This window comes from Carcharodon carcharias, chromosome 11 (genome assembly GCF_017639515.1).
Source record: "Carcharodon carcharias isolate sCarCar2 chromosome 11, sCarCar2.pri, whole genome shotgun sequence".
In the NCBI taxonomy this organism is placed as follows: Eukaryota; Metazoa; Chordata; class Chondrichthyes; order Lamniformes; family Lamnidae; genus Carcharodon; species Carcharodon carcharias.
The window spans coordinates 153,556,848-153,572,128 of record NC_054477.1 but is presented as its reverse complement, the minus strand read 5'-3'; the positions used below and the strand labels follow the sequence as shown (position 1 = coordinate 153,572,128).

The 15,281-nt window shown below is 41.0% G+C and overlaps 1 protein-coding gene across 1 annotated transcript in view; it reads right to left on the bottom strand.

Annotated features, from left to right (window-relative positions):
• LOC121283937 (kelch-like protein 1) overlaps positions 1-15,281 on the bottom strand; it is a 301,576-nt gene that overhangs the window by 146,080 nt on the left and 140,215 nt on the right. The gene's annotated exons all lie outside the window — the stretch shown is intronic.

The following is a 15,281-nucleotide window of genomic DNA, read 5'->3' as shown; positions in this document are numbered from 1 at the left end:
CTGCACACACTATTCCAGGTGTGGACTCACCAAGGCCCTGTACAATTACAGCAAGACATCCCTGTTCCTGTACTTGAATCCTCTGGTTATGAAGGCCAACATACCATTTGCCTTCGTGACCACCTGCTGCACCTGCATGCTTACCTTCAGCAACTGGTGTACAAGGACACTCAGGTCTCGTTGCACATTCCTCTCTCAATTTATAGCCATTCAGATAATAATCTGTCTTCCTGTTTTTGCTACCAAATTGGATAAACTCACATTTATCCACATTATACTGCATCTGCCATGCATTTCCCCACTCACTCAGCTTGTCCAAATCATACTGAAGCATTTCTGCATCCTCCTCACAGCTCACCCTCCCACCCAGCTTTGTGTCATCTGCAAATTTGGAAATATTACATTTATTTCCCTCATCTAAATCATTAATATATATTGTGAATAGCTGGGGTCCCAGCACCTATCCCTGCGGTTCCCCACTAGTCACTGCCTGCCATTCGGAAAAAGACCCGTTTATTCCTATTCTTTGTTTCCTGTCTGCCAACCAGTTTTCTATCCATCTCAATACACTACCACCAATCCCATGTGCTTTAATTTTACATACCAATCTCTTATGTCGGAAAACCTTCTGAAAGTCCATATAAACTACATCCACTGGCTGCCCCTCATCAACTCTACTAGTTACATTCTCGAAAAATTCCAGTAGATTTGTCAAGCATGATTTCCCTTTCGTAAATCCATGCTGACTCTGTCCCATTCTCCCACTGTTTTCCATGTGCTCAGCTATTAAATTTTTTATAATGGATTCTAGAATTTTCCCCACTACTGACGTCAGGCTGGCTGGTCTATAATTCCCTGTTTTCTCTCTACTTCCCTTTTTAAATAGTGGAGTTACATTAGCTACCCTCCAATCCTATTGTTCCAGAAACTATAGAATCTCGGAAGATGACCACCAATGCATCCACTATTTCTAGGGCCACTTCCTTAAGTACTCTGGGGTGTAGATTATCAGGCCCTGGGGATTTATCGGCCGTTAATCCCATTAATTTCCCCAACATCATTTCCATACTAATTACTGATTTCTTTCAGTTCCTCGCTCTCACTAAACCCTGTGTTCCCCAACATTTCTGGTATGTTATTAGTGCCCTCCTTTGTGAAGACAGAACCAAAATATGTATTTAGTTGGTCAGCCATTTCTTTGTTCCCCATTTTAAATTCCCCTGTTTCTGACTGTGGGGGACCTACATTTGTATTCACCAATCTTTTTCACTTCACATACCAATAGAAACTTTTAGTCAGTTTGTATGTTCCCCGCAAACTTACTCTCGTACTCTATTTTCCCCTTCTTAATCAATCCCTTGGTCCTCCTTTGGTGAATTCTAAACTGCTCCCAATCCTCAGGTCTGTTGTTTTTTCTAGCCGATTTGTATATCTCTTCCTTGGATCTAATACTTTTTCTATTTCCCTTGTAAGCCATGGTTCGGCCACCTTTCCTGTTTTACTTTTGCGCCAGACAGGAATAAACAATTGTTGCAGTTCACCCAAGCATTCTATGAATGTTTGCCATTGCCTAACCACCGTCATCCCTTTAAGTAATGTTTCCCAATCCATCATGGCCAACTCGTGCCTCATACCATCGTAGTTTCCTTTATTAAGATTCAGAATGGTTCTGCAACTCTTCCAATTTTAATTTCCATTGTCCAAACTTCTTTTGGCTGTTTTACACTACCATCCAAAATGTTACAATTACCCCCAATTATGTTGATTCAATAAAATACCGCAATGTTTTAATTCATAGTACTAGGACAGGGCGCCAATGCACTTAGTGATAATTTAGGCTATCGAAAATCTGAAAATGTGGAAATGATATTCAGAACTTGATACTTTCAACTTCACCCTTTACCAATTAACAAATTCACATTACAATGGGTCGGATCGTCTGTGGAGTGGCAATCACTGTCGGACTGGCACTCCGCTCCTTTTTATTTACCTCAGCCTGGAGCTGCACATTTCATACCTGGAATTCCTGCCCATGCCTGCTGAAAAATGTGCAGGGAGTAGCTCCTGGAGTCTCTTCTCTATTGTGTAGCAGCATCGGGGGAAATGAAGCCTTGCCCTCTTTTTATGGCACTAAACCATTAAGTTTAAAGATCCTAGCCACTTCTAACAGGAGAAAAGGTAAGTGTGTTAGGTAAGTGGGTGAGGGATTAAGGTGGCAGGTTCAAAGATCCACGTGGCCAACTCCTGCTACTAAGTCCTATATTCCTAATTTGTATTATTAAGTTATAATTTTCGTACTGAATCCTTACACTGCCACTTAATGTATTTTCTGCTCTAGCACAGAGGGAAGGGGAGTCTGAATAGATGGTTTTGTCAAGATCAATGATACTTTTAAATTGACCTCTCTATAGCTATAGATTTCCATCTAACATCTAGTCACAAAGTGGAAGAAGTTGAGTTTAATTAGCTGTCACTCCCAGTCTTTGGACACAATAGGTAACCCAAATAAATCCTATACATATATAACAACAAAAAAACTGCGGATGCTAGAAATCCAAAACAAAAACAGAATTACCTGGAAAAACTCAGCAAGTCTGGCAGCATCGGTGGAGAAGAAAAGAGTTGACGTTTCGAGTCCTCTTGATCGTTCTGTGGAAGGGTCATGAGGACTCGAAACGTCAACTCTTCTTCTCCGCCGATGCTGCCAGACCTGCTGAGTTTTTCCAGGTAATTCTGTTTTTGTTTTAAATCCTATACATTCTACATCTGAACCCATGGACAATTCCAACATTTCAAAATTCAGTTATACCTCAGCAATGATAGTGCCTCCACCACAGAAGAAAAATCTTAAAATTTTAATCCACTAAATCTCTCATTTTCTTGAGAACATATCTAACTTGAATATCAGGACAAAACTAACAAAGTGAAGTCCAAAAGGAGATAAATGGTTCTTCCACATCTTAGCTTCTAAGAGTCATGTGCCTCTTTAATTCAGAGAGATGTTGAAGTAAGAAAAGGAAAAAGAAACCCCCTTGATATCTTCTTGAGTTCTCTGCCCAAAGGCAGGTCTGACCCACAGCACCTTGACCTCCACCACATTTATAGCGAGGAGGCAGGTCCCAAATCCACCCCAGCTGGAATGGGGATTGAACCCTGTGCTGTTGACGCCAATTTGATCCACACCAGTCATCCAGCCAACTGAGTCAACCAGGCACCCAAAGAGTCCCAGTTGCTGTGGCAACATATACTTTTACATGCATGTTGTAGTCCAGAGCTATTGCTAGTGATGGTAGAGGCTCCAATTTTCATTCCATTACATGTTGGCCAGGAATCTTTTGCAATATTACTACCTGTCCTTAGCGCCTGTTGGAAGGATTTGCAGGTTGATATCAACCTGTTTGACTGCGTTATGAAGACACCTTCCTCAGCCATCATGTCCTGGAGTGGAACAGACCTTCTGGCTCAGAGGCAGTGTTACTGCCCATTGTGCCACAGGACCTCCTACCTTTGATTTAGGATAGAAGGAAAGGCATTGACAAATACAATAAACTGGAACATGTAAGTCAAGACTTCCTGAAGACACATTACTAACAGTCCTCTAGCTGATGTTATGATCCCAGCTGATGTTACTACTGGACAACTCTGATCCCTGGGTGGACTCTTGCTTGATAGATCCTAACTTTTATTTTTTGTTTTGAAACTTGGAGGGCGACCACTGAAGAGTCACAGGAGTCTGCGAATGAACTTTTAACAAAAGAATAAAACATTTATTAAACAAGAAAAAGATGAACTATTTTACACTACTCCCTCACCCACAACCATACCTTTACAGATGTACACAGATTTGTAAGGATAGCACAAGTTACCAAATCTATCTTATACTCTAATGTTCACAGTAAGTATACAGTTCATGTAAACCAATAGGTGACTTGTGGTTGGATACACCACAGCCTGAAACCAAATGACAGATGCCCACTCAAAGCAGATGTTATGGATTTCTCATTAATGCCCATCCCTGTCCACTGTGAGCCAAACTGTTTACTAAGTTCTATCTTTCACATAAGGGTTTCCAATTTCCACTATAGAAATACTCATGTCGGAATTTTCTCCCAAACTATGCTTTCGCTTGGATGTCTTTAACAAGGACCCACCTCCAGGGTTTCAACCTCTCTCTCTGAAGTTCTTCTCCCCTGGATCACCATGTGCATTCAAGCCTCGCCTTCCATGCACTATCTGATACTTAACCATGCCAATAGAACACCACTGTATCACAGGCCCATAGTAAGGAGTCACTGACCTTTGGCTGTTTCCTCAGATCTCCTGGCTTCTCGCAAGCTTATTTTGCTTTAAGTTTGCTTCCTGCAGCTTTCTTTCTGTAATTTGGAGCCTTTCCTTCTGCTCCTTGCTTTCACATCCACTGAACAAGATGTGTTTCTGATTCCTGTTCTTATTCCATAACTTAAATGTCATCCCTGGGATTTATTTTTGTCCCCACTCCCTAATGTCTGGGACTTGCTTCTGTTCTTTTGGGCTACCTGCTCTCTGCAGCTCCGTCTCCTGTCCAGCTTCATCAGCCTGTGGTATCGTCACAAAAGTGTAATAATTCTTATAATATTATTGTGATTTATGGTAAAAGTAGGTTAGTAGTTGGGTTTGGATGGTTTGTGTGTGTGTGTGTGTATGTGTGTGTGTGTGTGTGTGTGTGTGTTTGTGTGTGTGTGTATGATTTAATTGAATTGGAGACAACTAGTCTTGGAAGCTTTAACTCATCAAAAAAAGCTAAGTTGGAAATGCTAAGTACGTAAACATGGCTGAAGTCTGAGAATGTAAGGTGTGAGGAGAATTTGCATTTATAGATAAATTAGGGCAGTTTGAATTTCAAAGAGATCGTAGGATGTTACACCTAGTCAGAGAAGCTAGGCCAAGCATTGTGCTTATTTTTACCAAAAGTTACTGATCATATGAGCACCATGAAAAGTTTTATATTATGGGGAATTACATTTTCAAAGACATATGGAACAATGGAATTTACAGATTAAAAGGAGACAAAATGGCTATAAGGGAGAATGAAAGGCTATATTGAGAGAGGCCCTGTGACATTTGGAAGAATCTTGCAAAGCAGCTTCAGAAACACCTCCAGTACGTTTGCATGAGTCTGCTGCATCCAGCCCTTAACAGTGACAATTGTGCTGGCCTGGTTTTCTAACTTTAAAATCTATTTTTTGACTGTTGCCTTACAAGGGCAGACTCGACGAGCCAAAGGGCCTTTTTCTGTGCTGTAGACCTCTATGACTATGACTCTAAGGGGGTATTGGCAGTAGGGTTAGGTAGAAATTTTAATACGTACTATAGTATTAAATAACTGGAATTATATGTATGTGTTTGACATATTTTCTTTTGTTAAGAAATATTTTAATCTAGTTTTTAAAAACTCTCTGAAGGTCTTGGTGAATTTATTGCTTCTGAATTCAATGCACGTATCTCGAAATAAATACAAATTGCAAAACTATTGTGATAGCAGGATCAAGTTTCCCTCGTGGATTTGATCCACCAGGCACACATCATCTGTCACACCATAACAGATATCCATAGACCAACTGACCTCAAACTGCTTTCCTGTTTTTCTCTCTCTATCTCTGTAGGTCTCTTGTTGCTAGGCAACAGCACAGTTTTTCCTACTTTGCCTTAACTTTCCTAAACCACTTCAAGGGTGGTAAAACCTCATTAAAATGCAGGTATACAACAAACACACAGACTTGCTGTCTCCACTCTAAAATGAAACCAAAGATTGAGACTTCACCTTTCTAACACACAAATAAAAAAATATGAATTAAACTTAAACTTAAAGCTATAGCTTGTTCCTAACACCTACCAATACAAATATAACTTACGTAAAACTATCTCTAGTTCCTAACACTAATTCTAACTGTAATAGCTCAGAAGTTAACAGCTAGATACAGATGATTGCAGAGGAACATTTGCTTTTAGTCTACCTAAAGAAGATTGGTAAAAGTTATAGAAAGATGTTGGAATGAGAAATTGAGATGCCTATACTAAGTGATTGCATTTGCCTTGTTTGAGCAGCTGCAGGGAAAATGTGGGTGCCTTCACTTTCCACATTTTCCCAGCAGGTCAACATATTGATTGACAGCTAAAGGTAGCTACCTCTGGCATAGAGGTAGAAGATCAGCAATGATCTAGCTGAATGGAGAAACAAGCTTGAGTGCCAAATGGCCTGCTCCTGCTCATATTTCCCATGTTTCTTTAAGATGTCCTTTGAAAAGGTGGCTGAAAAGACATCTGCAGAGCAAAGGTAAGTGTTGAAACATAGCAATGGCTGACAAACACAAAGAAAAATGTGTACCCAACATTAATGCCTGAACAAAGGTAAGGGAGAACGCAAGTAAAATGGAGTGGCTAACACAGCTTGTGAAAGGACACATGGATTACCCTCAAAGTGACTCAAGTGAAACTCGTGCAAAAAGCAGATGTTCTGGCAGGAGGTGATTTAACAAAGAAATATTCACCTAAGGCTCCTTTGGGGATAAGTGATGACAGCAAACTGGAAAAATAATACTTGTAGCCAGCCATACAATGCCGACAAATTGTAGTCACCTTATCAGGTCAAGCACAGTATTAAACATGCCTACTGCCTAGAATGACTTTCTCTCAAATAGTGTTAAAGTGCCCAAATTGCTTATTATTAATATCCAGGATGCAGTATATATCTCTTTACACTCCTAGCAAGGGGTCTTTAAATCACAGTCTTACACACATTCATTTCACTAAATGTCTCAGACAGGATCTAGACACGTATCATTATACTTATTGCAGCTTTAATGTGTAAGGATGTCCCAAGGCAGTTCACAGAGGTGCAATTAAATAAATGGATGCCCAACCAAGGAAACAGGCATCAGCTTACTTGGGGAGGTGAGTTCAGATGAGGGTCTTAGATTAAGGGAAGGAGTTGGAGGGGTTTAGGGATCAAATTCCAAAGCATGAGAATTAGACATCTGAAGGAACATGTCAGCGGTTGCAAAGAGGTAGAGGAGAACAAGAAGGGATAATGCACCATGTTCACCGTCAGGGAGGATCTTATTTGTGACATTGGTTAGGATTGTTTTGGTACGGTTAAACTCCAGGTGTTAGAGGCAAAAACATTTTTCAACACTCTGAGGTGAAAAGTGAAATTGGAGATGTATAAGGGGACAAAGGATGGGATTGGGTTTTCTTGTATGAGTGATGATAGCAGATTGGAAAGGGAGAGGGGGCATTCAAGATGTCAACAAGGCTGAAGATCAAGAAGTAAAATTGGGAATGAAATGAGTAGTATGCAGGACCCAGAGACAAGAATGAGGTCAGAGGGACCATGTTGGAAAGAGGGCTCGAGCAGCCGGAGGTGTGTGGGTGGTTTGAATTGTTACTCCTGAGGCAAAGGAGAGGCAGTTGAATGGGTGATTTTAATCCTTGTGACAAAATAATCTAGGAGCTCCTCTGGTTTCTTGTCGGAGGTGAGGACAGGAGGTAAAAGGGAAGAGGATTTCAAGGAGAAAATTTATATTGGAACAAAAAGGCCAGGTTATCTGTCCAGCACAGGATGATCCAGAGAGAGTTTTGGCAGAGGAGTGTGAGGCCTAAAAGAATTTAATGTGATCTAACTTGATGCGGTGACAGATGCTGATGTGAGTTCAGCTATGCTCAAGTTTGTGCCTCTTCACCTTGATGGGGTGAAGATGACAAACACACTAGGTGCCGAACAATCAAGAAGGAAGGGAATACAGATTCTTGGCAACGAGGGACTTAAAAGTGGAGGTGAGATAACGATTGATAAATCAAATTGGTTTACACCAAGACACATTTCTTCAAATCTCTGTCATGTGATGTCAAGTAAACATATTTTCCACTTTTCACATCTCTTCAAGAGCAAGAGAGTTCATAACAAAAGAGAGTGAGAGCTGAGACAGGTGGTGGCTTGGAAACCTTTGACCTCTTAACTCTGCTATTCCATGGTGAGGGCTGACAGTGTCAGAAATGGGGAAGTGGAGGGTAGATGCCAGCTATAGCTACGTCATGAGCTTCTGCCTTTTTTTCCAACTGCACCCATCAGAAAACCAGGTCCTGAATCTCTAATGTCACTCCTTCCATTGTCAATGCCATGAGTGGACCAAATCCCTCAGCAACTCATTCTAACCTTCCTTGCCTCTCCATCGTCAAGATGGGCCAGAAGATCCCGTTCCATCTGGATCTGCCAATACTTCAGAGCACACGTCAGCATTTAACCTTTGCCTTGATCACAAGTACCTAACAAAGGTATTCTCCCGAGGGGAGTTAGAGAATGAGCTGTAAAGAAGTGTGCTGGATCGTGATTGTATTCATTGGTATTGTGCTATTCTACAACCTTTGCTTACGACATATGACATAGGCCTGAGATGGCTTCTTTTGGGAAGCAAAGGCTGCAGCCATCACACTTTGCTCAACTCTAGGTATGAGCCTCTGTACCTGTATATTTTTGTGTTGGAATATCAGTGGACAAATGTTAACCAAAATGCACATGAAGCTGATTCCCAATGTGAGTTACATGCTAAATGTTAATTATATTCTCTTCCAAGAACAATAAAGAAAGTAATTGACAAAAGGCTGTCAGAATACTAAAAATAATTTGAAGGCTCATCATTCACATATTCCTATGCTTTAAAAAACAATAAGGACTATACTTTTAGCTGTAGACTACTCATGGTTACTCCCAGTCCAATACTATGGGTACACTTTTCTAGCAAGACCCCAGAGTAAACTAAAAACGGAAAATGTTAGAAACTCTCAGCAGACAAGGCAGCATCTGTGGAGAGAGAAACGTGTTGTAAATGTAGTGTAATGGCTTAATACAATAGCTTAGCTATAGGGCAATGTAGACAAGGATGTATCTGTGACATCAGCAGTCATGTGTTGGAGATTCTGTATAGCGGTCAGGCAGGGATAGGTAAATGATGAGCCTTCAAATTATATTTAGTATTCTGACAGCCATTTGTCAATTACTTTCTTTATTGTTCTTAGAAGAGAATATAATTAACATTTAGCATGTAGCTCGCATTGGGACACAGCTTCATGTATATTTTGGTTAACATCTGCCCACTGATAGTCCAACACAAAAATATAAAGGTACAGAGGAGATGTGCCTACTCAGTAACCCACCTTGTACATAGTGTGAAAGTTATGATGTGGCAGGTAATGAGTGCCAGGCACACCAAATCCACAAAGGAAACTTGGCCACACTCTCACAGCGGTTTTGAAATTTGTATTTATTACGAGAAGATCTCAGAAGAGAATTCAGAAGTATTGTGTCCACTGACACCTTTAGAAATTTTAAAACTAAATTAAAACATTTCTTAATAAAATAAAAGATTTTAAGTACGTACATACAATTACAGTTACTTAATACTATAACAAATCCCAAAATTCCTAATTAACCTGACTCCCAGCTATGCATCCTCTTTAAGGCAGCAGTCCAAAATAGATTTTAAATTTAAATAATTAAGCCAGCAAGTTTACCACAGCACCCACTTGACAGTGGAATTCCAAAGGCTTTCCTCCACCTTTGGTTACTGGACACAGCAGACTTCTACAAAAGTGGCTGGAGCCTTCCCCAAGATTGTTTTACATGGTCCTCTTAGATCTTACATAGCCTCCCATTCTCTTTATATGGTTCTCTCTTTTTAATCTGTAAATTCAATTGTTCTATATATCTTTGGAAATTTATTTTTCCCATAGTATAAAATTTTTATGTTATCAATATGGTCAGTACCTTTGGGAAAAGTAAACATACAGCTTGGCCTTGCTTATCTTGCTTGTTGTAAACATCCCATCATCTCTTTGAAACTCAAACAACTCTTCACTTATCTAAAAATGCAAATTTTCTTCACACCCTGCATGCCAAGCCTGCAATCATATTTAATCATTAGCATTTCAAATGCCTTTTACCCCTAACTTCTTTTGATAATTTCAAGCTTGCAGTCTATCTGGCTCTAATTCAATTAAATCATACAGACAAACCTATCCACACTCACACCCATTAACCTACTTTACATTAAACCACAATAATATAACGAAAAAAATATTAGTTTCATGACAAAATAAAATAATTTTAAGTAAATTTCTGGGTCTGGCCACAGTCCCTCTTCACAAGATACAAAGCCTTGCATGCCCATCAAACATGTTAGTAGTGGTGGCGTAGGCAATTTAAGCAAGAGTTTGTGCCATATTAGGCCATGATGGCAACGATCCCTGGTTAGACCAACATCCTGCAAGTGCGCATAAGCAACAGGCTAACTGAACAAGGGTAGCGATAGTGGCACTGGACAAGCAACCACTGCCCCTTTCCTGCCCGTTTGAAAGTCTCGAGTACCCGTACAGAGCCCGGAGTTGGAAGACGTGGCACAATAATTTCTTGAAGTACCAAGGAGCCTCGGGTATCCTTACAAAAACACAGCTACCATAGGTCAGTTTGTTCCTCTACTTCATGGGGCCCACAGCTGACCACATCCTTAGCATTGAGAGGCTTGAGGAGACCTCTGCAGATTTTGACTCTGCATTAAAAACCTTCAATACTTCATCTTGGGATACTGCTGCAAGGCACACACGCTACAACCTCAGGTCTCACAGACCATGGGAAGTGCTGGAATTGCTTCTTACTGCTTCGTGACTAGTAGATAGTCCTCGCCAACAGCAGCCAGCAAAAGGTGATCATGTTTTCACTTGAACATTTCATGGCTCTACTCTGGCTGACCCAAGTATACAAACTTGGCCTATTGCCCCATGACACACCGCGGTGCCAGCAAAGGCCACTCATCCGTTAGGCCTGAATACAGTGGCCCCACCCACCCCAAAGCCTGCCAAACTGGTCAAAAAGGTGGGATCCTGTGCTGCCGCCATCTTGAAGGGTTTGCATTGTGACACCAAAAGATAACACAAGTGCCAAGAATACCCAGCAGGGGATGCAGAGTGCTTCAGGTGTGGGAGAACAGGACACCTCCACAAGAATTACTGCATCTTACAGGACTCCCAGAATTTACACCACTTCAGACTTCCTAGGAGAGGCACAAGATCGTTGCCAAGGCTTCTGGTCTATCGGCTTAGAAGTCAAAGGCTTTCCAACCCACTGTAAGCTTGATACCTGCACTCGGATATTTATACTGGCTGATCAGTTAGCATGGTTCAATACAGCTCCTGATCAGGCATCAAATAGTAAACTTCAAGGTCCAGGCAGATGGGGAACTCACCCCTGCACGTCAAGGGTCAGATAACAACTACTCTAAGCCTCAATGGGTGACAGATCACAGTGACCCTCTATACTCTACATAATCAAACTGTCTGTTTACTCAGCAGAAATGTATGTGTATAACTGTACTTCCTACAGGAAGTAGCTGCGGTCCTTCCACCAGACAACAGGGCTGAATTCCGCCATGAATCGCCACAACTCTTCCAGAGGCTGGGTAAACTTAAAAATGAACATCACATTTCACTGCTCCCAGAAGCCATGCCAGTGTGCCTATTCATCCCTAGGAGGGTACCACATCCTCTACTACTGAAGGTCAAAGAGGAACTTGACCTCATGCACCACAGGCGTGTGATTTCACCGATCACACATCCAACTTGGTGGTGTTCCAGCCTGGTTATAGTCGCTAAACCCAACAGTCAAATCAGGTTGTACATAGACTACATGCAATTAAACAAAACAGTCCAGAGGGAGGTCCACCCTATGGCATCTGTAAGCGACAGCCTGGCAAAGCTTGCCAATAGCATCCTCTTCACCAAACTTGACATAAACAAGAGAAATTAAAGTAATTAATTGAAATGCCTCGCTGCTAACAAGCACCGACTGAGCTCAACACCAAGGCTTGCCGGATGAGTGAGGAGGCTGAGGGCTGAGACTAGGGGAAGTAGGCCTTAATGTCATTAAATGATGGAACAGGCCCGAGAGGCTGAATGGCCTACATCTGCTCCTATTTTGTATGTTGGTACGTAGGAGGCAGGTAGCAGTTTTGTTTTAATCGCCTCCCTTTCAGCATCTCGTCAGCTCCTGAGATATTCCATCACACACTAACCATGATTCTGGAAAGCAAACAAATTTTTCAGACACAGAGCTAGCAGACAGCATTGTTGAGTTGGTGATTGCATCCACTTCCATGAAAGCATTCCAGAAAGACCTGCTAAGCAAGCCCAAAATATGTAGCATCGAAGAGCTACTCAAGGATGGACATAAGTATACAAAGCTACAAAGACCCATGCACTGATCCAAACAGACTGTACGCAATGGGTATCTTCAAGCAATAAGAATGACCACCCAGTATTCCATCAGAAACATATACATGATGTGATTGACAAAACAGAGAATGACAATGATATGCACGACGAGACGAAGTGCAATGTATACATTTCACACCATCAATCTCAAAGAAAACATGGACACTGTCACACCATCCAAAGTGTTTGCCAAGATTCAAACTATCTGACCTAAAAAAGTTAATAACTATTCATTATTGGCCAAGATTGACTCAGCGACAATTGCCAAAATACTGCCCCTGCGAATTCTAAAAGATATGGAAGGCAATGGTGAAATGTACTGCTGTGAAACTCTCTACATATTCACTGATTCCATGAGCAGGATCCATAGGACCGGAGCTCAAATATAATCAATCCCCCTGAGTGTCACAGATGTCCTACATCTTGCAGACTGGAAGCCCGGCATTTGCAGGTCTACCAACATGTCGTGACCTGGCATTTGTGATAATCCATGGAATTAATTAGACTTCATATGGCAGATCAACCTCTGAAACTACTTCTATTACCTCAGTTCATAACTTAACATTGAAATATCTAGAATGTTTAAAAAAATTGGCAATTTCAAGGGTGCTGCAACATTACACTTACAGGAGAATGCAAGTCCGTCAATTGATCTGGTACATTTTGTGCAACACAAATGCCAGCAGCCACAAGAAGAAATGGTGAAAGATTCCACACTACAGGTGACTGTGAGCAATTAAAGACACCTCCAGACAAGATTAACATTACAAGATCTAAGTGTACCAGCAGATTATCTCTACATTTTGAAGACTCATTGTTTCATACACTTGTGTAATGGTAACTAAACATAAACATATATTGAAAATAGTTATACTTCTTTGGAAGGGGGGAAAATACCTTTGAAAAGAAAGGGGGATGTTGCAATATGTCTTTAAGGGATATCGGCATGCCATTCACTAGAAAGAAAGTGTGACATGTGGTCCAGTTTAGTTTCACTTTTGCTTTTAAGCAGATCATACACACTCAGCTCTGCTACTGATGTGTCTTCGAGCTTTATTTCTTTGCATATCTGTTCTCATGTGCCTAATCTGAGTAAATGAACCCGCAACATGTTTACCCAATCCATTACGAGTAATTGGTGCTTTTATATCATCATAGAAACACAACAGTAACATTCATGTGTTCAGAAAAAAGTGTACACCAAATAATAAAGTTCCACTGAGAACAATTTTATTTTAAAAAGCTAAATATAATAACCATAATAATGGACAACTTATGGGCAATGATAATGGACAACTTATCATGTTTCTGTTTAGTGTTCAATGAAAACCACATTGTGGTTTTGCTGCATGAGGCACCTACCATTAAATTGTATGTAATGCAATTATGGTTATCTGATATCACATTTGTGACACCTAATTAAGGCCAGCGGGCAGGCTCTCGAAAGCTGGAGGGCTAATCAGAGATCTTGCAGCTTGAAAACAGCAGCAGAACGCCATGGTAGGTGAGTAACGGAGAGAGCGTTACAAATTGTTCTGCAAAAAAATGGCCTTTTGCAGCCGGGCCACCATTGTGGGAAGCTGGATGGAGTGGAGAGGGGAGGGAGATGCACAGGGCAGCCTGCAGCTGCTCCTGCACCCACACTGCGGATGAATGCTTCTAAACCTGCCTGGGTCACCATCCCATTCTCCACTCCAGCTGCCGCCAAACTGAACTGGCCCCCATCTAATTCCAGTTGGCCTCCTTCAATTGGCCTTAAGTGGTTGTTAATTAGTTGAATTGGCTATCCAGACCAGCCCCAGCGGGGGCTCAACGTCCAGCCTTAAAAGTCGCAAAATGATTCCTTTGATCACTATATAGATGCAGGGTTGGGAAGTCTTTCAGTCCATCCTGGTTCATTAATCCAGAATAAAGCAAATCTCGTATTCTCACCATCCCGTCATAAAAGTCTTGAATAATTCTGGAGTGTTTGCTATCGTTGCCTTCCCCAGAAGAGAATTGCAAGGCCCCCAGATTTTACTCAACTCTTTTGGCAGAAAATTGATGGAATCGACTTGATCATACATCCCGCCCAAATTTACTCATCATCGACTCCAATGGGGAATAAAATCAGGCAAAGTGTAAAATAGGCATATGACCTGGACCTGCTCTTTTCCCAACTAGGGTCCTAATGTTGATCACTCCTTGATTGAAGAAGGTTTCCTTAACATCTGTCTTTAACTTTCTTTCTTACCCATTTTAACTTCGGAGTCTTGCCCTCCTGTCCTCACATACTTTGTGACAGTGCTACAGGTTTTATGTTTGATTGCTTGATGCACTTGTAAGGGACCCTTTTGTTCTACTACTTGAACAGAAGCATTAAACGTTGCCACCTTAATATTGCAAACACTAATCATTGCAACACAGAAGGATGCCATTTGGCTCACAATGTCCATGCTTGCCAACAAGCTTCCATGGCCAAGAATTGAACGCTGGCTGAGGTGGTGAGAGCTCCGAACCATAACCATTAGACCACCAGGGAATTGAGCTATAATTTTTTCAACACCTTACTAAAATTTGTATTCTTAACTTTTTTTTTCCAATTACTAACAACCTTCAAGGAGAGCATTCATTTTTAATGCTAACAGCTGCTGTTTGACATTAGACTTGAGACTTGTGCTCAATCTTGCCTCATTTGAAAACAAATCAGAAATTCATACATACCTACACTGAGAAATATTTATGTATTACAATTAGCAAACTTGAAGGTAACATCATTTCTCTGTTTACCTGTCAGCATAAACAAAATCTATTCTGTCAGATTAATGGACCATAAATTGCTTGCCTCCAGCAACATGAGGTTGCTAAATATACACAACCATATTATTAATAGTCTGTGCAACCAAAGCTCTCACTGGTTTAATTAGTTCAAGTCCCTCTTGCATTATGTTCTTCATTTAAAGCATTGGTTTCAATATAGTAGTAGCACTTGAACAGGATTTCCA